A 27903-nucleotide genomic window follows, 5' to 3' on the forward strand; every position below is an offset into this window, starting at 1 on the left:
ATACCATTCCCAAAGCTTGTGATTTCAGGATGTGTGAGAGAGCTGGCAGAAAGTCATGCTTATTTGTGCCTAATGGGAGTTACGGATAGCTTTCCAGTAATGAGCCCTACAGGGAATCATGGCCACTAATGAAATGTAAACAACTTCATTTTCCTGTTTTGACTACGCAAGTATCACCATTTAAATCCTCAGGACAGGAAGCTTTCTCCTTGCTGCTTCCAAAGGAAAAGCAAGCTGATTGTCTTCACCCAGAAATAGCTTCCTAAACAGGCCTGAGATTTGCTCTGCATCCCTCTCAATCAATACGCTAGAATCTCCTTAAAGTGTTGTCGGTGGTGATAAACACATAGGTTGCTGTCGATGATATATCTAAATCATATGACACAGCTAAAGAGTTTACTCTGTGCCTGGCACATATTAGATATTCAATGAGGGCTAATTCTCTTCCATTTCCTTGTAGTTCAGGTAATGAAAACACTTTACAAGTGAGACTCTCTCCTAAAAAGAGTTCTGAATGGTGCCAAATTCCATGTTTGGTACTAGTTTTTAAAGTATACTTGTGAAATCACAAAGTATTCCCCTCCTAGATGAAATTAAGAATTCTTTCCAAAGAGCACTCCCTTATAAAATTACAAAGCATCATAAGATACATTCAGAGGTGATTAAATTCACTGTCCTTTGTTAAAATCATGATATAGCTACACATATCCTGAAAAATTCTCTTTCCTTACTCATTATAAAGTCTTCCATAAATATAGTCTAAATTCAGACTCAAACTCATTCTATGCTCTAATTTATTATCTTCAAATTTTAACATTATTAAGTTCTTTTTTTGCCCAGGGTTGTACCTAATTTATAGAAAATTTTGTCCTTAAAAAAAAGATATTTATATATTCTTATTTATGAAAAAGGATACTTATGTATACCTATTTATAAAGTTGTCCTTGATTTTTCCAACTGGAAATAATCTTTTAACTACTAAACCATTCTCTTTCATCTTTTAAATATCTCTCATGAAAATAATTATTAAATACTATTTTATTTACATTGTAATTATCTGTGTGTGGTTTTCTTCCCCTAGATTGGAAAATTCTTAAAAGCAGAGACTCTCTTACTCATCTTTCTTATCCCTTCCCCCAATCTAGCACAGTTCCTTGTACACAGATGGGCAATAACATATTTGTAGAATGAACACATTGAAGGAGAAAGTGTACCAGTTGAAGTTAGAAGTGAACTGGCAACTGCTTCATTTTAGTTCAGAAAGACTTAATGGAGATGGAAATTTTCCAGTTAGATTTTTAAAGGGAGGGAGAAAGTCAACTTGGCAGTGTGAAGAAAATATGTCCCAAGGATTTGGGAGGGTCTCTGCAAGTAGTAAGAAGCAAAATGGGACAAATATGGTTACAATATCATAGAGAGATTTGACTGGCTGGCGTGGAAAATGCAGAAAAAGAATGGATGTGTAGCACAGGTCCATTTATGTACATTTCCTGCTCATACTTCAAGTGTGATGAAGAACAGCTGGTTACCATCTTCTGTGTAATTGCCTTTCATATATTTGAAGACAGTTTTAAACACAGTTCACTCTACTCCAGACTATTTAGTCTCCTACCTATCTCTCACTGGTTTATTTATTTTTTAAATTTTTAATAGATCATTTTTTTAAATTTTTAAATATTTATTTATATTTCAGAAAGAGAGTGAGACACAGACTCCAAGTGGGGGAGAGACAGAGAGAGAGAGAGAGAGAGAGAGAGAGAGAGAGAGAGAATCTGAAGTAGACTCCAAGGCTCTGATCTGTCAGTATAGAGCCCGACGTGTGGCTTGAACTCATGAGCTGTGAGATCATGACCTGAACCTAAGTCGACTGAGCCACCCACGGTGCCCTAAGATTATTTTTGATATGAGAGATACACAAAGTAGTATGTCTACAACAGGATTTCTCACCTCTAGTGTTATTGACATTTAGAGTCAGAAAATTCTTTGTTATGAAAGTCTATCCTGTGTATTGTAGCAGCATGTGTGGTCCTTGTCCACATGATGCCAGTAGTACTGCTTGCATTGTGAAGATCAAAAGTGTCTCCAGACACTTCCAAATTCCCCTGGGACCAAAATTGTCCTGGGTGAAACTCACTCTTCCGTAGATAAGGACCAGAACACCACCACCAAGAATGTTGTTGAAGATGATGGAGAAACAACTGGCCTGCAGACCAGTAGCAGTTGTATCACCCAGAGCTTGTGAGGGATCCAGAATCTCAGGTTCCACTCAGATTTCCTGAATCACTGTCTCCATCCCCACAAGATCCCCAGGAAGTCCGATTCCTGTGAAGGTTTGGGAGGAACAAGTCTGTAACATGGTACCCCTCTTTCATAATGTTGATACAGGTAACATAATTTACCTAACTTAAAAGTATTCACCATCCTTTAGACAAAAGGCGGGGGTGGGGGAGATTATCTTTAATCAGGGTCAAGTTCACCCCTCTTGAAGTATTTTTCCAGAAGTTTATTATCCTTACTGTATGTTCTCCCAAAGGTCATTCATGATACTCCTCAATATAAGACTAAGAGCTTTTGGTTTCCTTTTTAGGCCTGTTTATTCCACATGTTGTGTGGAATGTCCGGGGGTGTGTGCTGCACTTTTTTTTTTTTTTTTTTCATTTCCTGTCCTCAGAATTCTACAGGCAATTTGCCCAAAGTGATCGTAAATCAGTCTCTTTCAAGTTTGCTAAGGCACAAAGGAGCCTGAAGCACAGGAGATGACATAAAAAAAAATAGTTTACATCTTGTTCTTTTGATTTAAAGGAGCACATAAACAGTGAAAGCTTCTCGTGACTTTGAGTTCGATGTTCATTTTGTTATACTAAGTTGTCTTGGAACTTTCTGTACCAGAGGTAAAGCAAAAATCATACTTATTCTCCATCAAAGCCAAAAAACAAAAACAAAAACAAAACAAAACTGAGGTGGCTTAAGCAGTCATATAAGATGAAAATGATGGGAAATAAAACAGACAATAGATGTCAAAATGAAATTCTGTTTCCATGCAGCAGCAAAAGGGGGATTTTTCCCTTAATAAGCACAACATTGCATACTTATTATGTGTTGCTCTTCACATGCTCCTTCTCATATAATTTGTCCCAGGCCCTACAATGAAATAGTGTTATTATCACCACTGTACAAATGGAGAGTCAGAGGCTCAGGATAGCGGAGAAATTTGCCCACGTTTCCCCAGGATTCCCAAACATTCACCTGAATTCAATATCTACATCTTATCTCTAAAACTGAAAAGGGATAGTAGAAGGTGATGCAAAGATGGGTCTAGAAAAGAGGCTACTATTAGTTCATGTAATTACATCTCCTGAGGGGCAAAATTGGGGAAGAGGCCCTTCTAGAGTGGTCATAGCTAGGGAACTGGGGATAAGGAGAAAGCTTGGAATGAGGAGAGAAGTCATGGCTATAGAGCTCTAGATAAAGCATCATGAGGGACTTCAGTCAAAACATTCCTGTTTAGGTAGAAAAGAAATAGAAAGGCTTGCTCTCTTTCAAATATGGCTGTATGTGTTATATATCTGATATATCTAAGGACTATGAGAAGGAAGAAAGATGAGGAAGAAGATGAGATTGTTAGTTTTGAAGGGTACCTCTTGTTAAAAAAAATCATTTTGCACAATTTCTTTGCCCCAGGATGGAATTTGATTTGTAAGACAACTAAATGAGAGAAAGAGAAAAAAGAGAGGAAGAGAGGGAGAAGTAACCTACAATCGTATGGTATTTTCTGCTTATAAACATTTTGCCACTTAGAAACATTTTCATATAAAAAAGGTATTGAGCTAGACAATAAACTGTGAAGGTTAGGCAAAACAGCAGTGACTATTCTTTTCTTGTGTGTTAGGAAACTGGAGCTTAGAGGGGTAAAGTGATTGGCCTAACATTAGGCTGTGTTAGTGGCAGAGACAGGACTTCAACATTTGTCTTCTGAGGTCAAATCACAGACTTTCCATGACAACAGTGCTATTGAGGTGGTCAGATTAATAAAAGTAAAAATAATAATCGAGGTCAAGAGAACTCTCAAATGGGCCATGAGGGCTCTTAATCATCTTGTAGCTTTGGATTATTTGAGGATAAGGACGGGCAGGAAAAGCTGAATGAAGGGGGCAAAGTCTGGGCATCTCCCAAGGGCATTGACTCTCTGGCCAAAGAAGACCTTCTTCCTCCACACATCCTCTGAGTTCCAAGAAAAGTCACTGCAGCCTGTTTGATTTTTTTGCTTCTTAATGAAAAAAGTCTGTCTTTCACAGGGTGGTCCAGAAATTCTGATCTAGTAATATCCAGACTGAAGCATTTAACAGCTAATGGAATTTTGAATATTTAAAATTCTAAGCCGAAGGGAAAATCAAATCAATAATGACTAGGGATAGATATTAAAATGCTATTGCCTTTTTTCAACAACTTCTTATACATTTATCCAATCTGGAAATAGGAGAAATCATGGTATTAGCATTATATTTATTGTTTTTAAAGAGGGAAATGTCATAATATTAAGATAGGAAATAGTAATAATTGTGTTATTATAGTTGATGGTTTTTAGAGCCAATTCTTTGATTGTATAGAAAGATGCTAATCTTTAGAGATAGATGAACCTAGTCTTAAACACAGCCCTTTCGTTTATACTCTGTATGTAATTATTCACATTTATTCAACTACTCCACAAATAGTCATCAAAATTTTACTTTAGGTTGAATATATGCTAGGTCCTAGAGGTAGAATCATAAAAGATGGTGCTTCTGCTTTCAAAATACAGTAAGTGATTTAATTTCTATGAGCCTCAGCTTATATTTAAAATGAGCTTAAACATGCTTTATAGGTATTGCTTGCTGTGAGAAATACACCTTATGTATGTAGCAATAGAGAATGCTCCATAAATGAGTTAATTGTGTTTGTAAGTAGAATCCAAAGAATCAGTTTACCATGTGGCAGTTGAATTTTCTTTTGGAAGAGGATTGCCCACCCCAATCCTGATGACAATTTGTACCTTGAAAAATGACACAAATGTGTTATATCAGTGGAGCAGGACATTGGGTTCATTGACTCATTTCCAAAAACAATTTCCTGTTTCCAAACTGGCTGCAATGACATGTGCAAATAAAATCTAAGATGAGGGCATCAAGCCTTCCAGGTGAAAGAGCTGGCCGAGGAGGAAGAGTGCAGATGATTCTTGTCCTTCCAGTCAGAGCTCTTGGATTCTCATCTCAAACCCTCAAGAATATTTATGATACCACCCAGGTTTTAAGCCAACAGCAAGTCAAGACTTCTCTTACATCAATGCCAATCTACTCTCCTCTAACCTATTTCAAAGATTACAAGTGTATTCCAAGGACAGGATAAGCCTGAAGTGACTCTTTCAGTATACTCAAGCCATACTAATAGTCACAGCCTTGAGCCACCTGAGAATCAGATGATATACCTAGCCAGTGCAACCTGTGTGTGCAGAGCTGCAGAGGCCCCATCCTCCCCAAACCTCAATGTTGGTACGTCCTGGGTCCTTCTTGTATCTTTTGCTGTGCCACAGGCTCTTGGTGGAAATAGTTTATCCACCCCAGCTCAAGTGGATATAAACTCCGAAAATTATATATGCTCACTGTAACTAATGATGTGATACAATAGGTATTTCATATCACTTCAAATTTACTTTTCTTTCTCCCTAAATTCAAATAAAATATAGTCAACTTTGAGACACTTCAGGGGGTTGGAGGAAAAACACTTTAATGATAAATTTAGTGGAAAAGTTGAAAGCCCTTTTCCTCACTTGTAATATATAATGAAACATCTTTATAATATCTGTGCTATAAATCTGAAATTTTTATTAGTGCATGCTCTTGGTGGCTAAGCGAGTTGGATCTCAATTTTGGTGTACATGATTACCTTAAAAGATAAAATTTAATTAGTAGTGTAACTGGATCTGTCCAAAAATATTATAGTACAACATAATTCTAGTTGATTTGAAATATGAGATGATTATTTTTACAGCACTGCAATATGGAGAAGGACAAGACAAAGAACTCCAATGGTGAAGACACAGAAAATAAAAATAGAATGAAACAAACAACATTAGAGCCTTGATATAGAATCAACACAAGTGTTTGGAAATGGCATCATGGTCTCAAATACAGGAATCCATATTTTCTGGAAAAAATATCAGATCTAACTCACTGCCTCCAAATAATTGAAACTTCCCTATACAGTTATGTAAGAGGAAAGTCTGGCTCCATCTGTCCCACCATTCAGAGCTCTTTCATCAGAAATGATGCAACATGTCAGAAAGATATCCACCAGTATCAGCAAGTCCAGAAAAGCCAATCCAAATAAACACCTCGATGTTCAAGCATTTTCCAAGTTTCATCCTGGGGGGCTGCTTTTTAACTTCAGCTTGCTGTAGTGAGTGAATTGTTTTGACTTTAGTGCTAACGTCCTGTGGGCCTCCAGTTAATACAAATGGTATTTGAACTTCAAAGTGAGTGTGTGTTTATGTGTATCTGTATATGGCTGGTGGGAAGGAGACAAGGAGGGCTAATTCTTGGCACATAGTAGGTGTTTAATACAAGTTTGTTAAATGAAACAGGATGGAATAAACAGAGAAATGAAGATTTCTCATATAAAGGTCATTCTGGCTGTAAGAACTTATACCCTTTTGTAAGTGCTGCCCAGAATATTAAAACTCCAATGGAGTGTTTCCCAAACATCCTTTGTTAAAAATCCCCCTTTTAAATTTTTCTACATAAGTTTGTTCTTCCACAGTGTTTATTTTCCTTTGTAGTATCTACAGACATCTGCTCTTTTCCCATATCCTCCCACCACAAATAATTGCCTGCTCTGCCAGCTCCTCTCAGACTGTCCCTTCTCCTGAAATTCTTAAACAGTCTTAGTCTCCCAACGCCTCCACCCTATCAGCATCATCTTCTGGCTCTGTGTTTTACAGGATAAAAAAGCTGCAGGACCTCAGGGGTCCCTGGACCTCACTGTGGGAAACAAGGCTCATGTGTTTGTGCAAGCAACGTGAGCACAGAACTCTTCTCCAGCTGCCCTGGCATCCTGGGAGCTGAACTCATGAATTTCTGTGGCTACACAGCATGCAGCGCTGCATGGGGAAAGATGTACTACACTTCAGAGCGAGCAGGGTTGCATACTATTCAAGTATTTACTCAGAAATGGGAGATACAAAGTCTTTGGATGCATAAAAGTATGAATGAAAGTTGCACTTTTGTTAATGAAAACTTTTAAGTGGATTTTATTAGCTTACATATAATTTCTTCTCAGTGAGACAGTAAGGTTGTTTTTGTTAGGATGTACAACAGATACTTTTGAGGGCCAGGAAAGCAAAGAGGTAGTACGTACCGTAAAATAAATAGTTTTCAATTTACCTAGTAGTTTTAACTGGCAATTTCCAAATCCAGGCACTATCAGGTTCCATTATTGATTCTCCTATAGATTCAACAGGACAATTTTTCTGGATGGCTTAGGTGTTGGCTTCTCAAATCCATACACATGTCTATTGGCTTCTCAAATCTTTACACATGTATAAATGTGAGAGATGTGGTTACTACCTCAGGTACTTTTATTGCTTCACTGAGACAGTGAATTCTACTTTGTTTGTGTGTTTAATAACTCCAATGGCAGTTAGGAAGTTTAAAATAATTCATTTCACTGTGTATACCACCTCTTTGCTTTCCCAATCTATGAAACTACATCTTGCGCACACTAGCAAAAATAACCTCAGGACCGGCAATGTGGCATTGGCTCATATATATCACAGGAAAGAAACTATATGTAAGTTAATATAATGCATTGAAAAAATCTGTAAATAAAAGTACAACTTTTTATTCAGGTTTCCTCCTCAGGCATCGATAGACACAATGCATATGGTATTTGGGAAAGATGTGATTCTGAGATTGAACCAACAGCATCTCAAAACGTGAAAAAGTATTATCCAGTTACCTAATGTATACATGCTATAAAAAGAACCAAAAGCCATTCTCTCTTAATTGCACAACTTGTAGTTTGGAAATAAAATAGTTTAAGTGAAAACACACTGTATGTGTAACAAAAAATGAAATAGAAATGAATGGAAAAATTCCAGTATGTGAAAAAAATCAGTTAAATTAAGTTGTGATTATTTAGATTGGAAAATAATTACTGGCACTGTAATCGACTGTAGTATTGAATCGACTGTAGTATTTTTTCAAAGAGGGAGCATGCCTGGCCTTTTAAAAATGTCTTGATTTTTATGCAAGGATTTTAAGAACACAGTCAACACATAAAATGAAGTCGGCCCATATTTTATTTTGCTGTAGACCACAAAGGGGTATTAGATTTAACTTGCCTTACCCTTTCATTTTTTTGTTTGCCATATTGCTCAGAAGCAGGAGGCAAAGTATACAGATTTATAACAATTCTCTTTTGATGGAATAAGGTTATCTAAATACTTTCTGGTTTAACACACAAGTAGTCAATCATTACTATTAATAAATTAAGGGCTTCATGAAGCTAAGTAACAAAATAAAATACTATGCAAACTCTAACAGTATACCCCGACCAAAAACAAAGTCTATTAAGAAAAAATTGCTCATCATAGAGTTACCCAGTAGTTTTAATTGGTAATTTCAAATTGTAGGCACTAAGAGATGCATTATTGATTCTCACGTACTATGTAGGCTCATTTTTCTAGATGTCCCTAATAATACACTATCACTTAAACAAAAGTGATTCTTTACAATTTTTCTCTCCATTCCTAGCTAATTATTATAACTAGTTTTCATTTAATCATTCATTACCAAACATTCTCTTTATTCAAAAGCCTTTTGGTACATGCGCTCAATTTAAAACTTGTTCAGTTTATCAAGAGAAAATAATGGAAACCAAATGCATATTATTTGTTACTCGCCTGAAAAAAAATTGGAAAATAAATCAGAAAGTATTTTAAAGGACACTGGGTTTGTTTATAAGAGATGAAGAAAAATCTCAGTAGCCTTGGAATGTTGAAATATTTCAGAAGGCAAGGGTCAATAGAATGCATGTTTTCTTTTCAGAGGGAAGAGATAACTTAATGATGCTTTCTTTTCTGTTTTGAGATAGCTCTAAATTTTGTTTCCTTAGTTATAATTGTTGTTGCTAAAACCATGATGATCTTTCAGCACTGAGAACATTAGTTGAGCAGTAACGTCCTTGAATCCAAACTCTATTCCTATCTAGCAGCAGCATCTTTTACATTCTTTCCATTAGTCTAGAATATCTTGTAATTGAAATAAATACAGATGTTATAATCAAAATCCCCAAGAACTGGCAGCCAATATTTTCCTTAAATGGAAGCATGTTGGTACTTAGAATCACAATTCTGGCGACTAAGTACTTGTTACATACAAGGATCCTGAAATTCAGGTAAAGGTTACCTCTGGGCTGGGGGCAAGAGAAGGAAGAGAATAGGATCCAAAAGGAAATAAAATTGTGGTTTTAACTTTATACATTTTTAGAATAAAATGCTTACTTCCCAATCCTGATGTTTTCTTCTATGTGGAGGGAGTTCCATGACCTGTAAACTTCTTGTCTGTATCTATATATCCCACCCTCCTTTCACACTTGAATAATTGGTGAGTTTGAAAAAAGAAGCTATATGGGTAGTCCAGTCTTCTCTTACTCATTTTCTCTTTGAAGTGAACCTTCCCCACAGAAAAACAAAAACAAAAACTAAACAATGCTTTCTTCTATTTGTCAGGCTCTGAGCTGGTGGTGGAGGGTAAGTGAGCTTTGTCTAAGGGTTAATAGGAATTTCATTCATCAGCTATGCTCCATTCCCATTCTTTGTCATTTCCCAGTTAGTTCTAACCTCAAGTGAGGAAGAGATTTCCTCATTTGGGGGCTCTAAAAAAATCCTAATAGGGTTTTATTTCTTATGAAGAATAAACAATTATGGGACAATGTTTAGATTTTACAAATCTGGGTATTGGGCACATTTGTGTTTGTTGTTATTCCTTTAATTTTAAAGGATTTTAAAGTATTTTATGATAAAAGAATTTATATTTTTTTTCTATATAATTATCATTATATATTTGAAGATATGTTGTCATGATATAACTTTTCTAATTCTTTTTAATTTTATTGATTTTTAAAATTTCATTATCTTTTAACAAAGAATTAGAACAAACACAATGCTGTTCTCATTTATAGGAACTGCAAGGAGACACAAAATAAAATTACTTGAATGGATACTGTTAGTTTTTACCATTTCCTATTTTCCACCATCCCTTCACTATCAATGACAATGAGAATAAGGGGTGGGGGTCAACAGAAGATATAAGAAGGCATGATTATGATAAGGGGGAGATATGATAATTTCAGAGGCAGGCAAGTTGAACAAGGGCATGGTGGAGATCTGGCTAAGGATGGTTTGCTATGGCAGTTGCCTCTTACATTCACACTCTGGTGTGACACACTGACAGTTGACCTCAAGGGCAAAAAAAAAAAAAAAAAAAAAAAAGAAAAGAAAAAGAAAAAGAAAAGAAAATCAAAGATTTTAGAAATGAGATTAATACTGGGATATCTGGATGGCCCAGTTAAATGTCCAACTCTTGATTTTGGCTCAGGTCATAATCTCATGTTTAGTGAGATCGAGCTGTCATTGTGGAGTCTGCTTGGGATTCTCTCTCTCTCTCTCTCTCTCTCTCTCTCTTTCTCTCTCTCTCTCTCTCTGTCCCTCCCCCACTCACCAGGGGCATGAGGGTGGCTCGGTCAGTTGAGCGTCCAACTCTTGATTTCGCTCAGGTCATAGTCTCTTGGTTCGTGAAATCAAGTTCCCCATTCAGGCTCTGCACTGGTGGTGTGGAGCCCACCTGGGATTCTTTCTCTACTTCTCTCTCTCTGCCCCTCTCCAGCTCAAGCTCTCTCTCAAATAAATAAACTTAAAAAAAACAGAAATGAGATTAATACTATAATTAGCCAAAGTTCACAATCTGCTTAACAAACACATTGGCCTGAAAAGGAACTGACTGCTAGAATTTTCACTATTTCCTTTCCAGTACTTGTCCACAGTCTAGTTTCTAGGACTGTGCTATTTATATGGATGTCTCTTCCTCTTCAGAGAACTGCAGACAGTTCAAATCATGAAACTGAGAGTGATATTAAGAAAGAAACACATGTGCTGCTCCAGGAACTCATAATTCCTTACTTTGGGAGAAGTTTAACTAAGAAGTATGGAAGTCAGTCAGGTAACACTGACTTTCCACTGGCGATTTTTATTTCTTTAAACACTAGGCTCTCAGGGAAGACATAAAAGAAACAAGTCATCATCCAGTTTAGAACTGTTCAGCGTGCCAGAGGTGTCTTTGACATTACTTCTGAGAATATGAACACATAAAGAAGGAAAGAAAAATGGCCAAGGAGTTCTACACTTAGCAAGTTTACACAGGATACAGCAGGACCATGGCAGATGAATGATAATGCATATTTGACAACTTTCCTCAAGTACTGCAACTTTAGGAAGCTTGCTGACTTCATCATTTCTCATGATTCCATGTCTTCTTGAAACTCTCTATTCTTAAGTTATTGTTTGGATCTTTAAAGGGACAGAGATTAGCACAACTGAATCAACAGCAACAACAAAGACCACACCCACTGTCATCAATGGAATCCAATACTACATTTCCTCAGAAGGGAGCCCATAATATACTACAGAATGTTATGAGGAGATTTTTTTTTAAGGCCTTAGAGTTAATGAAAATTTGTATCTTATAAAAATATAAAGATAATTAAGTGGCATTAGGCTGGATACACCCTTTTATGAGGGAAGAGTCAGGATCCTGAGGATTCTATATAGTTTATCCTAGTGAATGTCCATTTTAATGTCTTTTCCAAGATGGTCTTTTCCATCTAGTGATACAACACAAAGGTAACATTCTCATTTTAAAGCTTTTGATGGCTTACCAAAACTAAACAAAAAAGTTTAAGAAAAACAGCCAAACAAAACTAAACTCTTTGAGCAATGGGATCAGGAAAAAACAACAACAAATATATATATGTATATATATTTAGATATTTAATATAATTATATATTTATATAAATATATATGTATATATAGTATATGTAATATAACATATATATTATATATATTTATATATATAAATATATGTATATATTTAGATATAAATATAATTATATATTTGTACAAATATATATATATTTAGATATTTCTGTTATAATAAAAAGGGTCTTCTTAATACCTAAAATATTTTTCAGTATTTAAACATGCTTCCAGGTTTCTACTGATAGCGTTTATTCTCTATTCTGATATAGTGTATGTAGTAAGTGGTTATATATTGTATTTCCTGCTAGAAAAATCTGTTCGATCCTTGATCAAGCTGTTGAGTTTAGGGGAACCTGCACAGAATTAATTATGACTTTCTAATATTTGACTGCTATAGTGATAAATCAAAATATATAGTTGGTAGGTATGAGACACCTTACCTATCATTTAATTTGGCCCTTCCGTTTCACCATAAGCAACTACCTTCTTTTGGCACCTATCTTACTCCAACCAAGGATTTCAGAAGGTGCTACCATGTTTTTCAGTGACACTGACATTGGGACTACCGCTGACTGGTCCAAGAATGAACATCAGATTTAAAATGAACCATCTAGGAGCACCTGGGTGGCTCAGTCAGTTGAGCATCTGACTTCAGCTCAGGTCATGTTCTAGCCCCCCGTCAGGCTCTGTGCTGAAAGCTCAGAGCCTGGAGCCTACTTCCGATTCTATGTGTGTGTCTCTCTCTGTCCCTCCTCACTCCTGCTCTGTCTCTCTGTCTCTGTCTCTCTATCAAAAATAAATATTTAAAATTAACCATCTAATGTCCCAGCCTCCTGGCCACAGTTGATTAATTCAATAGGGGCCAATCTGAGTACTCGACTCTGATATCAGCTTGGCATCTTTTGTAGACTCTTGTCCTGGCGGATAAGACTATGGAACAGGACACCCAGGAACAGATACAGATTGGATTCTTGCCAGGAAGCTAGTTTATAGTGTGAGAGAGTGAAATCTAGATGAGGGAAAGAGAGAGTTCTAAAATACAGAAGCAAACTGAGAGGCTGTCTAGTTTCCCTTCAGCTTCATTGTTCCACTGTGGCTGGGAGAAAAATAGGGAAGAAGAATGAGACATGGTAGCTAAGAAAAGCAGATGGCTACTATGGCCTGACTCAAATGTTTCCTTCTTACTTTTCCCCCTTAAAGCCATTAAAAACTTTAAAAAGAGTAAGAGAGAAAAAGCGACCGGGCCTGCTCTGTATGTAGATGACAAGTATGTTAATAAATGTCTCTATGTGACAACATTCTGCATGTATTACATGCATTCAGCACACACTAATAAATGCCTATCAAGTGCAAGGTAGTGTGGAAGAGCTATGAGAGATTAAAAGATGAAATAAACATTAGCCTTGCCCTCAAAGAGCTTTAGTTACTTGTGAGACATAAGACATAATCAAATAATCTTATGAGGTTCAAAAAGAAAAAAAAAATTCCCAAGGGCCGAAAGTGGTTGCTGCAATTGTGAGTCCTGTAATCTGGATTCCAATTTTATAAATTCCAACAATCCTAGTTTTATTTTTTCTTTTCGATTTAAACATTGAAAACGTCTGTGCCATCTCCAAGAGAATAGGGAATAGATATCTTGGGACTTAATTTAGGTAATCCTTTATGTACTATGAAAAATTGTGACACTTTTTTAGTTGATTAGGCAGGTGATTAATTCCCTGGGAGGACTCGACACTTCATGTTAGAAAATGCTTTCAGTACTCTAGGTCTGTGTTCGAAGCATCACCAAAAGGTTAAAAAAAAAAAAAAAAAAAAAAAAAAAAAAGCCAGATGAAAACATGACACAGAACTCACACTGACTTTCATTGCCCAGACTTGAAGTTGAAATCTCCCATTATACAACATAAGAATAACTCATTTAAATACAGGCAAAAGGGCAGGGTGGTAGTGATGTCACTACAGAATAATTGCAGCTTTGTGTCATGCTGATCTTATTAGGAGGGCAGAGCTGAATGAGGCACCAGCTTGCCCCTCTACAGACTGACACCCTGCCTGGCGCCCACAGTGAAAAACTACTAGGGTGAGTGATTCTGTTGTATGTCAGTTATTTCCCAGCCAAACCCTGAAGCATATTTTTCCTTCATGTCTTGAGTGTAACTACTATTCCATACTATGATGAAAGATCAGTAATAGAATTTGTGCGGACACTTTATAAAATACTTGGCCTTTTACTACTTTAAAAGTATAAAAAGAACTTTGTGAAAAATTTCAAAAGTTGGATTTACTTAATTTTTAACTTTTTTCCAAGTAATGATTTTCTGGATGAACTCCAATCAATTTAAAAATGACCATTAAATTACTTTTTTTAATGCCCATCAAAGAAAGCACAGAAAAAAATTGCTTTTTGTTTTTTAAGATATACTCCCTGGTGAATAATCAGGACTTATTCAAAATGTTCATACAACTGGGCATATAAAAGCTTCCAAAATTTATTTTTAAAGACATGAATTACATAGTGGAAACAATTTGAGAAGGTGATGAATCAAAGCTTTGCCATCTATTTCTTAACAGACAGCATTATCCAAGGAGAGAGAGGGAAAAAAAAGAAAGTTTGCAGAATAGCATTAGGGTCCAGAAAATAGGCTTCTAAGAAGCTTTTAGTCTTCTGAATAAAGCTATTGTCTGAATTCTTAAATTTGTATGTTCTCCTACCAGAACAGCTTTTCACAGAACTACTACAACTTATCAGGCCTTTTTATACTTGGGAACTCAAATAACTTTTAATATATTGAGTCAAGCGTCATTCTTAAGAAGAAAGGATTACTTCATTTACATGTTTACTTAACTGATGCATGAAATGAGACCCCAATAAAGTTGCTCATAAGCTACATGTCATACTAAAACACAAAGGTGCCAGGGCCAAGTGTTAGGTATAATATGCCTTTTATGACCTGAATGCTCAGCCAATTGCAAACCAGAACAAAGTTGAGAATCACAGTGGTCCCAAGGCCTAAATCTCAATAATAGCAATGATTTAATTATTGATAATTGACAAAAGCGAAACAAACCCCAAGAGATTACCATGTGTAATAGTGTGAATGAATACACAAAAATATGTTTTTCGATATTTTAATAGAGTCCTGCATTTGGAAATACCAAAAAAAAAAAACTCTTTAGTTTTTTTAAAGGTACTCTCTCTATACATGAATATGACACTGTTCTCATTAGCTTCCTCTCAAAAAAAGAAAACAAAACCATTCAAATGTCCTTTGAAAACCTTATTTGAAAAAAATTTTTCAGAATCATAATTAGTGAAGACATTTTTCAAGACTAATCAAGAATTTCTCCCTCACAGGGTGGCAAATTTGTACAATTTTTTTTCTCTCCCTAATCTATAGAGCTTTTGTCACAAAAACTCAGATTACCCCATTAAAAAAAATTATTTATCATTTCTTTTCTTAAAAACTTAAAAAAATTAAATCATGACACATATTCATGCGCAATTCATCCATGAATTGTGTACCCTCAAAAATATGTCCAAAGTCCCAACCCCTGGTTTCTGTGAATGTGATCTTATTTGGAAGGAGGATCTTTGCAGATGTAATGAAGTTAAGAATCTTGAGATGAGATCATCTTGTATTTTGAGTGGATCTAAAATTCAGTGATTGTTATCCTCATAAAAGAATGAAGAGGAAGATTTGGGACACCGAGAACTGAAAACACAGAGGAGAAAACCATGTGAAGACAGGTAGAGACTAAAGAAATGTGTCTACAAACCATGAAATACCAAGAAAATCCAGGAGGTACCAGAAACTAGAAAAGTCAAGTCAAGAGTCTTCCCTAAAGCCTTCAGAGGGAGTATAGCTTGATTTTGGACTGTGAGAGAATAAATTTCTGGGTTTTTGTTTTTGTTTCTACTTTTTTTTCCTTTCTAGTTTTACTGACATATGATTGACACACAACACTGTATAAGTTCAAACTGTATAGCATAATGATTTGACTTATATATGTCATGAAATGAGTACAAGTTTAGTTAACATTCATCATATATATCATATTTTATATATATGTATACACACACACACACACACACACACACACACACACATAGAGAGAGAGAGAGACAGAGAGAGAGAAAAGAAAAAGATGTTTTCATTGTGATGAGAACTTACAGGATTTGATTTACTCTCTTAACAACTGTCATTTATACCATACAGCAATGTTACCTACAGTCATCACGTTGCATATTGCCTCCATAGTACTTATTTAACTTATAACTAGACCTTTGTACCTTTTGACTATTTTCATCCAATTCTCTCTCCTTCTACTCCCTACCTCTGGTCTCTTTTTGTCTGAGTTAGGTTTTATTTGGTTTTGTTTTTTAAATATTCCACATACAAGTGAGAGCCTACAGTGTTTGTCTTCCTCTGTCTGACTTACTTCACTTAGCATAATGCCCTCCGGATCTATCTATGTTGTCATAAATGGCACAATTTTGGGGGCACCTGGCTGGCTCAGCCGGTTAAGCATCTGACTTCGGCTCAAGTCATAATCTCCCAGAGTCTGGAGCCTGTTTTGGATTCTATGTCTCTTGGTCTGTCTGTCTGTCTGTCTCTGTCTCTCTCTCTCCTTCCCTCAAAAATAAACAAACATTAAAGATATTTTTTTAAATAGAATTTTCTTCTTTTATGGTTTATAATATTTCAGTGTGTGTGTGTGTGTGTGTGTGTGTGTGTGTGTATCACATCTTTATCCATTCCTCCATATGGATGCTTACGTTATTTCCATGTTTTGGCTATTGTAGATTATGGACATGGAGGTGCAGATATCTCTTTGCCATCGTGTTTTCATTTTCTCCGGATATACTCCCAGATGTAGAATTGCTGTATCATATGGTAGTTCTATAGTTTTTAATTTCTTGAGTAGCCTCCATACTGTTTTCCATATTGACTCTACCAGTTTATATTCCCACCAACAGTACACAAATGCTCCTTTTTCTCCATAGCCTCACCAGCATTAATTATCTCTCATCATTTTGAAGCTAGCCAAAATTTCTGTTTTTTTTTTAAGCCACTATATTTGTGGTAACTTGTTACAGTAACCCTGGGAAACAAATTCATTCAAAAAAGGGCACACATCCTCATTTTTCACAAATATACATAGGGTACAAAGTAGCATATCTGTGTAACTGCCACCCAAATCCAGAAAAGGAACATTTCCAGCACATCTGCAGCCCCTTTGGGTCCATTTCCTTTACAAATAAGAAGCAACTCAACAACAAAGAGGCAAACAACCCAATTAAAAAAATGGACAAAAGGCTTTAATGTTTCTTTTTGAGAGAGAGAGAGAGAATGAGCCAGGGAGGGGCAGAGAGAGGGAAACACAGAATCCAAAGCAGGATCCAGGCTCTGAGCTGTCAGCACAGAGCCTAACACGGGGCTCAAACTCATGAACCATGAGATCATGACCTGAGCCAAAGTTGGAGGCTTAACTGACTGAGCCACCCAGGTGCCCAAGGACAAAAAGGCTTTAATAGATATTTCTCTAAATAACCAATACAAGTGGCCAATAAACACATATAAAAAGATGCTAAACATCACTAATTGTTAGGGAAAAGTAAATCAAAACCACAATGGGATACCACTTCACACTCAGTAGAAGGGTTATAATAAAAAATACAAAACAGAAAATAAGTTTTGGCAGAGATTTGTAGTAATTGGAATCATCACATATTGCTGATGGAAACCTAAGATGGTGTACCAGTTCACACAAAAACTTGCATACAATTGTTCAGAGCAGTACTATTCACGACAGCTAAAAAGTGGAAACCCGAGTGTCTACAGCTAGTGAATAGATAAGGAGAATGTGATTATCCATACAAGAGAATATTATTCAGCTATAAAAAGGAATGGAGTACCGATACAAACTACAACATGAATCAACTTTGTAAACAATATGCTAAGTGAAAGAAGCCAGTCAAAAAAGGCCCCATATTGTATGATTCCATTCATGTGAAATATAAAGAACTGGCATATTCATAGAAACATAAAACATATTTGTGGTTTCTAGGGCCTGAGGGGAGGGAGGGGAGGGAGGAATAGGAGTGATTGCTTCATGGATGTGAGGTTTCTATTTGGGGTAGTGAGAAAGTTCTTGAACTGGATAGACTGTGGTAACAGTTGTGCAACATCGTAAATGTACTTAATGCCTATACACACACACACACACACACACACACACACACATATATATATATATATCCACAATAAATAAACTACAAAGCATCTCAATTACCCAACCTAAACATACAACATATGGTTTTTTAAATTAAACTTTTTATTTTGAAATGCTTGTAGATTCATATACCATTGTAAAAATACATTAAGAGTTCCCATGTACCTTTTATCCAATGTGCTTTTTAAAAACTCTTCAATCCTTATTTTTCCTATTTAAAACAATAAAATACAAATACTTCTCCTTGGTGGCTACTACAGCATTGTGTAATTGAGCATTCTGCAAATTGGGCTTCCTGCCATTACAGTAGGTAGAAGTACAGTATGTTTTACTTAGTTACTTATCAGCCCATTAGGAGAGAACAACTTTCCCAGCTATTTTATCTTTAATGGGAGACAAAAGGAAACACCAATAAGGATAGATATCAAAATTTGGATGATTTGTGTACATATTCAAATGTATTTTGACAAGTGATTTATAGGTGTGTGTGTGTGTGTGTGTGTGTGTGTGTGTGTGTAATTTCTTTTTAACAGATAGAACAAAGCATGGTCAGGGCTGAAAGAAATTAGGTCACAGACCATTAAGTATGAAAATATAAAAACAAATACAGCACTTAAGGCAGGGTACATTTTCTTCAAGTTGTAACTCTTCAAACATCTGACATACCATCTATCTGGGAAGTGTAGAACATGTTAATGATATTTTATATACTTGTGAAACAAATTGGTAAGTGCTGATGATCTGTTTAATTTCTTTGTAAAGCTACTTCAGGCATACAAAATACATTGTATTTTCTAAGCACACAAGAGAAATGAAAAAAGGAATGGTGAAAGCACTCTTCAGCCTTTCCCCTTCCTTTTCCCATGTTTTCTCCTGATCTCCAATGATTTCTCTTCCTTTGCCTTGTTTCACAACTCTGTGTTGCTTTCTCAGTGTCCATTGGGATACAAATGCCCAACCACAAGCTAAACATTGACCAAGTAAATAAACACTTAACTGGTTGTGGGTTCTGCCTAAGCAGGATCACGGGATCAAAACTACAATAGAAGAGATCTCTGGAGTTAGGTGACCTCAGTTTTCCTAAAGCAGGAAAAGACTGGGCTGTCAGAGAGAATAAAATAGCCTTCAGTGTTACTGTAACTATAAATGCATACAGTTAAATGCTTATTTGTGATTAAGTATCTTTATTCAAGTAATGGAATTGATAGTCTTATGATAGGCTTCTCATTATTACTGATAATGATGGTCTTCTCTAATATTTCATTGATCAAAAATAATTTGAACTGGTCTCAAAAATATTTATCCTCTTTATTAATATCTGTATTTCATACAACTCTGTACTTTCTACCATATTTTTTAATGTTTTTAAACATTTTATGATAATTTAAATTGCTTAAATAGAAATATGAAATGATTATGCTGTACACCTGAAACCAATATAATATTATATGCCAATGATACCTCAATAAATAATAGTATAATAAAATGCTTAAATACTCCATGGAAATACTCCATGCCACTTTGATTATTCAGTCTGTATCTAGCTCTAAGGTTTGTCTAAGACTCAGAAGGATCTCAGGAAAGCACCACTGAGAGACCTCACCTACCATAAATTTCTTTGGACCTGGCTTCTTGGAGCCTCCTTTGAACACACACTGAATAAACTCCAGTGTGCCCTTGAGGAATCTCAGAGGGCCACAGCTGGAAAAAGCCTTATTTAGATCACCTAACCAGCATCCTGAAAGGATGAGAACACGGAGTCACAAGCAATTGAAATAACTTGCCTAAGACACCATGGCTAGCTTAATGATGGAACCCAGAGATGACAATCTCCTTGCTCTTCATGGAGTTCCCAGCTCTGTATCTCACACTATGGAGCACATGACGCAATGATAAGCCATCTTCACTATGCACCCCTGGGATGTACTTACAACTCCCACTAAGCAGAAAAATTAGAGAAAACAGGCCTTCTTCAGACTTGCAGCTGTGTTTCCAGTGGGTAAAACAATGTCATGGTTAGAGGCTAGAATAGGGGAGGGACTGGCAAGGGAGCAGAATCAAGTGACAGACTTCCAGTTGGCAACAGGTTCAGGCCTGTTGGCCAGGAGCCATCCAAATGTCCCACATCCCTGTCTAGAGCAGCCAGGGTACTGAGCTGCCAGCTAGTCTAGGAAACTAGCAAGGCTGTTGCCTCTCTGGAATGGAGTAAGTTGCCTGGTCCCACCCAGCCCAAGCTGAAAAGAGTCCCTACATCAATTGGAGAAAAAAGGGAGAAAGCTGGCTGGAGGAGGATTGGGTACTTATCTGTATCTCCAGTGTCTTGCATAAAATAGGTGCTCAAAATATTTTTATTTGAATAGAATAACTAATTAGAGCCAGAATTTTGTTACCAGTCTACCTTAGGCAAAACATTTCTCTCTTCTGAGCCTCAATTTCCAACTCTTGTCAAGTAGAAATGCTAATAATGATCCTTGCATTATTGTTCTGGGATTGAAATGAGATTCTGTATGTGAACGCCATTTGGGAACTCCAAAGCACTCTAAAATACAAAGGATAAATGACCGGAAAACTGCTTCCATATGGAAACTTCTCAAATAGGCCTGGAGCCAATTTATTGACATTCTACTATTCCACAAAATGTATGCAGTTGGAGTTGTAAGAATACAGGCATGTCTATTATAATGTGATACAGCCATTCCTGAAAGCAACCTCATGTTTTCTACAAAGTCACGTGTCAAAAAACAGAGCTTGTGGTAAAAATAGATTTGGAGCAGCCTACTCAAAACCTACACAACTTTTTAGCCAATAACAACCCAAATAAAAATACCAGAATGGTTCTAAAGGCAAGTTAAATACCTAACAAATAGGGGTTCCTGGGTAGCTCAGTCAGTCAAGTATCCAACTCTTCTTTTATTTTTTTAATTTTATTTTTTATTTTTTAAAATTTACATCCAAATTAGTTAGCATATAGTGCAACAGTGATTTCAGGAATTGATTCCTTAATGCCCCTTACCCATTTAGCCCATCCCCCCTCCCACAACCCCTCCAGTAATCCTCAGTTTGTTGTCCAAATTTATGAGTCTCTTCTGTTTTGTCCCCCTCCCTGTTTTTATGTTATTTTTGTTTCCCTTCCCTTATGTTAATCTGTTTTGTCTCTTAAAGTCCTCATATGAGTGAAGTCATAGGATTTTTGTCTTTCTCTAATTTCACTTAGCAAAATACCCTCCAGTCCATCCACGTAGTTGCAAATGGCAAGATTTCACTCTTTTTGATTGCCGAGTAGTACTCCATTGTATACATATACCATATCTTCTTTATCCATTCATCCATCGATGGCCTCTTGGGCTCTTTCCATACTTTGGCTATGTTGATAGTGCTGCTATAAACATGGGGGGGGGGCATGTGTCCCTTCGAAACAGCACACCTGTATCCCGTGGATAAATGCCTAGTAGTGCGATTGCTGGATCATAGGGTAGTTCTATTTTTAGTTTTTTGAGGAACCTCCATACTGTTTTCCAGAGTGTCTGCACCAACTTGCATTCCCATCCAACTCTTCTCGATCTTGGCTCAGGTAATGATCTCAGTTCGTGATTGTGGAGTCGAGCCCCGCCATCAGGCTCTGGGCTGACCTGCACAAAGCCCCTTGGGGTTCTCTCTCTCCTCTCTCTGCCCCTCCCTCCCTCCCTCTCTCTCAAAATAAATAAATAAACATTAAAAACATTCCTAACAAATAAATGTTATGCTAATTACAAGGGCTTCAATGGAGGGGCCTAAGAAAATGTTGAGGTTGTAGACTGATGGGGACAAGGGGGAAATTTTCCTATAAAATAAAGAGTAACTGAGTATGGAGCTGACCATTAATAAGCTCTTCCAAGAAATCACTCCTATGGCAAAAGTAAGCCAAGAGGGAGAATGGAAGGAGAATGGATGTGGCAACTTGCTCTGTCCAACTCTAGGACTACTTGGCATTCAGGTGCTGGTACTAAGTGGCATACACATTTAAGGTGCTGGGGAACTTGCATTATAGTGACATGTCTTATAGTGACACCATTGCCTTATTTATCAATGATGTATGAGCTAATGTGCTTAGAGCAAGATGTACCTGAACAAAATAACTTTATTCTTCTTTTAAGAGTTTTAATAGGGCCATTTTCACTCAGAATGTAGGGGGAGGAAGATCAGCCTAAACACCTAAGTTTTTGAATGAAGGTTTCTGGACCTCACAACAGACTTTCCAGTTTGGTCCGTTGGACATACTTTGAGGAACACTGATCCAAACTAAAATCCCTAAGCAGTTTCAAAATGCAAAATAAAGGCAGTCACTTGTAACTTTCATGCTATTGAATACTACCAAAGTTCACTGAACAGAAGTCTTCAAATTCACCAGTGTATATAAATAGACTTTATTTATCAACCAACATTTATTTATTGAATACACATTGATATGCAATTGTTTTCCTGCAATGACTGTAATTGGAGAAGACACACACACACACACACACACACACACACACACACACAAAGTAGGCTATCAAAACAAAGGAATATATGTCATGATACAGATGTCAAGGATTACATAGTTAGACAAGAGTTTCACCTGACCATTGTCCATTAAGAAAGGGCAGAGAATTTCAAACACAACTACCTCAAACAAGGGAAACAAGAAGCATGTAGCAAATATCCTATCAGTATATGTTCTTGTCACAACCAAGTGAATGAAAACTGAGATAATACTGCAAATTTCTTATTAGTTCTTATCTGATTGATTTTTGGACTCAGCTCAAAATTCAATGCTTTAAATGTTTTTCTGTGGCAGGGCTCACCAATTATCATCAAACGTCTATGTGCTCCTCCATATTTGCCAGACTTTCTTGCACTTAGGTGGCAGCCATGCAGGCCATTTCTGGTCAATGAATGCTAAGCAGAAGTGATAATGTGTCACCTCCCACCACCAAGGCAGTGCTGTTTCCTCCCTACACCTCTCTCTTCTCTTTTGCTGTGATCTTAGAGGTATGTGTTCCCGATAGCATGGTACAAGATTGAGTGGGACCATCCAACCCACACTGGACTGAGACATATGGAAGAAATAAAGTCACTGCTAAGCCACTGATATTTTGGGGTCTTCTGACAGCTAACTGTGTTCACCCTGTTGTTACCCTTGCATAGAGCTTCTGATTACTAGATACTCTCAAAATACAATGTAATTAGAATTTATAAAATTAGAATTAGAATCTCTAAATGATGAGAGAGATTGGATGCCCTTCTAATGTGCATGTAAATGCTGAATGCTTTATTAAGACACTGAAGACTGAGTTGGTTTCTTATATTATTATGGCAAAAAAAAAAATGCAGTGGCCTTCTCTGATTCTTAAAATTCTCTAATGGTCTAGGCATTTTATTACTTTCAATTTCTGCCTGGAGAAGGGAATCATGCAAAAAACATTCTTAAAAGGCATTGTTTAAGGTGAATGTGGGAAATAGTTATAAGACACCAAGGTCTAAACCTAACCAGTTTAATCTCTGCAGGAAATTCCTTAGGACACAATGGCTCAGATGCTGTCAGGTAAGCCACCCTTGAATGCCCTTCCCAGGAAATTCACAAAATATTCTTGTGCGGCAGAAGGAAATCCTGTGCTGGATGTTCATGTAATGGGTTTGAGTACAATTTCAAAATTTGTCTACCACAGAAAAATAATAAAGCCTACTGTGCATACACATATGGCTCTATGTTAGAACTTCAAAAAATACTAGTGAAATGATAGCTGATTACAATGTGATTTACCTACTAGCATCTCAATTGCATATACTTAGAAAACCACACTATTTTTTTAAACTGAGCCAGTTATGATGCTAAAGGAATAAGTGTATATACTAAGGTTATTTTTATGCAACCGTTGATTAATAACTTATGAATATATATTCATAACTTTTTCCCATCAATAAGATATCTTAATTACACCTAATTAGTAAATATACTCTGTATCATGCCCTAGGCCAGAGGTCAGCAAACTGTCCTATGAGCCAAATGCCACACATCATCGATTTTTGTAAATGAAGTTTTGTTGGAACACAGCCATGCCCTTTAGTTTACTATTATCTATGGCTGCTTTTGCGCTACAATGGCAGAGTTAAGTAATCACTAAAGAGACTGTTTCCTGCAAAGACTAACAAATTTACTATCTTGACCCCTTACAGAAAAAGAGGTTGTTGACGTCTGCTATAAATAAAGCTGAAACATTTTATAATGTAAATAGTACAGTTTGCATATTTACAAATATTTTCTATATTCATGTTTGTACAGCTTAATCTCCTATACTTAAACAAATCAAAGGCAAAGAAGTAGGGTAAGATTCTGTCAGATGAAGTAAATGCTATTCTGGCTTTGCATTGCTTTTGATCTTTGGTGCATTAAAGCACAATTGCATATTTCTGCAGATTTCTATTATTAGCCTAAAATGATATCTTCCTTCTCAAACCATTTTAGTTTCTTTGAGAAAAAGATAATCCCTGTTTGGTCAGGACATAAAAACTTTAAGGCTCGTTTTGTATTTAACTAAAGAAGCAGCTCTAACAAAGCTTGTGACTCAACCCCCCTATAGCCACAGATTTAACATTTATTGAACATCTACTATGTGAACTGAGTGCTTACATAGTTTCCATAATTTAATCATCTCCAGATTTCCGGGTGGTATTATCCTCACTTTTCAGATGAGGCTCACAATAGCTTAGTGATGCCCAAGGTCACAAAATCACTTAGTTTCGGAATCCAGGTTTAGACATGGTTCTTCTGAAACCAAGTGCACAGCAATTTTAATCTCCCCCGACCTTCAGCAATTCTGGCATATTAAACTCTGATTGACGTTTACAAAATGTAAGAAGGCCAAGTAAGGGAAAATGAGTTTTGAAAAGATTAGCATCTTATGAGGTTTGAATCAGACTAAATGTTTAATGGAAAAAATTCCACAGACATGATTTGTTAGGGGGTAGTATTTTAAAGCTTTAGGATGTGTTAGGTTTGAGAGAGATTTTAAACTGTTCTAAATTGATTCCACCCCAAGTATTTGTATCTCTTTTTGAGTTTAGGGTGCCAGTTCTGTCCAAAGAGAGGAACCCAGCTGCTAGGTGACGCTACTTGAAAACATTATTTCGAAGAAAACCCCCATCTGCTGTAGCCAGTGATAATACATATATTTACTATTATTATTTTTCCTGTGATTTAGAATAAAAGTGAAAAGACCTGAGAAGGAGTAAACATTGTTCAGAAATATGGAGTATTAGAAAAGAACTTTGCTATATCTCTAGGAGTGTTATGCCTTCAAGACACTAGGAGGTGAGGTGCAAGGCAAGGTTCTGAGGACCTGCTCCTCCATTCTGTGCATGGCCAAGTGGTGCTCCATTACCAGGACCCTAGTCCCTAAGAAAAGAATGACAGAAGAATGACAGGGACCCTGGTCCCTAAGAGAAGAAGAGAAGAATGGCTGATGATAGGCCTACTTAACTCTCTTTCAGCTCTTTTTGTTTAATATGTGAAATTTATTGTCAAATTGGTTGCCATACAACACCCAGTGCTCATCCCAAAAGATGCCCTCTTCAATACCCGTCACCCACCCTCCCCTCTGTCCCACCCCCCATCAACCCTCAGTTTGTTCTCAGTTTTTAAGAGTCTCTTGTGCTTTGGCTCTCTCCCACTCTAACCTCTTTTTATATTTTTTTCTTTTTATTTGTTTTTATTTTTTTATTTTTCTTTCAGCTCTTAATTGCTTACCTAATTCATGGAACGGTCCATTCAATAGACCACCCCCCCACCCCCGCCATTCTCTCTCTATGAATAACAGTTTCTAGTCTGTTTATGTGGGGTGGGAGGCAATATGAAAAGTCTATACCATGGCTCAGGTACAATTCTTTTAGATTAATAGAAATAAACACTAACTTCATGGTTTAAGCTCCCACATATGAGTGGCTGACATGTTTAACTGTCTGTAAGACATCACTGATTTTCATTTTTCCTATAAAGAAATTGTCTTTACGTGAAAGCAAGGTATCTGTTTTTGTTTCTGCTGGCAGATTGATTTCCTTTCAGAACTGAAAATGTGCTCAGTGTCCATGGATATTTATTGAGTCCCAAGGAGATACATTTTAGGTACACCACACAAAACAGGTAAACTGTCTTCAGCATTTACTCTGGACCAAGCATTATAAAAAGTGTCAATAACCTCACTTAATTTTCAGAAAACCCTATTAGGTTAGCACTTAGTTTGCAGGTGAGGAAACTGAAGTCAGTCACTGAAGTAGTCAGTATTAGAGATACTAAACCTTGGAGTTTTCACCCCTAACCACTCCTTAACATGTCTCCCTATTATATGTTATTCCTGCTCTTACAAAGTTGTGGCGACTTAGTTTCCATTTAGTGGTACATTAAAAAAATTTTTTTCAATGTTTATTTTTGAGAGACGGAGTGAGCGGAGGAGGGGCAGAGACAGAGACAGTTAATCCAAAGGAGGCTCCAGGCTCTGAGCTGTCAGCACAGAGCTGGAGGTGGGGCTGGAACTCATGAACTGTGAGATCATGACCTGAGCCAAAGTTGGACGTTTAATGGACTGAGACACTCAGGCGCCCCTATTTAGTGATAAATTTAATATTAATCCTCAATTTGTCAAGAGTATAAGCCCACTTGTAATTAGTAATTTTATTTTGTAGGAGAACCTCACATTACTAGATTGCATCATTAACATAGCTACTACTGTACAGATGCCTTGCATTGAGAGACCACCTTGGAGTAACAGTCTCAGATGACTGAATTGAGAAAGGTGATGACCTTGTTATTTTAGGATATAAAATTCAGTTGGAAAAGATGATTGCTAAGCAGACATTTATTTACATTCAAAGCTATTTTTGAAAGCTTTAGATCAGTATTTCCCAAACACAGAAGAAGAGATCAGCCCCTGTCCGTTCTTCCAAAAAATGCTCGAAAACTAGAGCTAAGACCAATCCTGGACAGGAATATACTTACCAGTGCTTCTCCCAACATCCACCCAAACAAGGATCTCTTCTACCCAAGCCAGCCGTGGCCAGCGGTGCTAAAGGGATGAACATGAGAGTGCAGGGTTGTTGGGACACCCAGTTAAATTTGAATTTCAGATAACCGATGAATAGTTCGTGCAATGCAAGCACATTGCATTTGTGAATTTTAGAGTAAGTATGTCTCATTCAATGTTCTGCCTACTCCCTAAGTCTGGCAATCTTAGAAAGGTAGAAGATGATGCGTGTTTTATATTTTTAATTTTGGCTCACCTCCGAGTTTAGCGTTAACTGTAGGACAGTAAAGAACCTGTTCTTTTAAATTTTTGTGACCTACTCTCCTTAGTATTTGGTGCCTAACATGAAATCTGGATGTATTTGGTAACTCCTCCTCTTCCATGGTTGAATTTTGACAGCTGGGTTGTAAAACACTGTGAAGGCTAAGGGCAAGTGTGTGTTGGAGGTAGGGAGGTAAAACATCACCGTTCTCTTTCCTGGATTCCATTTCCGTCCAGAACCAAATATTAGCTAGGGGAACACAAAGAGGTGTAAGTGGCCTGAGGTGATCTCAAGAACACCTGGG

At 36.8% G+C, this 27903-nt stretch overlaps 1 protein-coding gene across 2 annotated transcripts in view; it reads right to left on the reverse strand.

The window, feature by feature from the left end:
- The window catches only part of ITGA1 (integrin subunit alpha 1), a 158459-nt gene that overhangs the window by 102108 nt on the left and 28448 nt on the right, over positions 1 to 27903 (reverse strand). The window lies entirely within an intron of this gene.

This window comes from Panthera leo, chromosome A1, assembly GCF_018350215.1.
Source record: "Panthera leo isolate Ple1 chromosome A1, P.leo_Ple1_pat1.1, whole genome shotgun sequence".
Taxonomy (NCBI): domain Eukaryota; kingdom Metazoa; phylum Chordata; class Mammalia; order Carnivora; family Felidae; genus Panthera; species Panthera leo.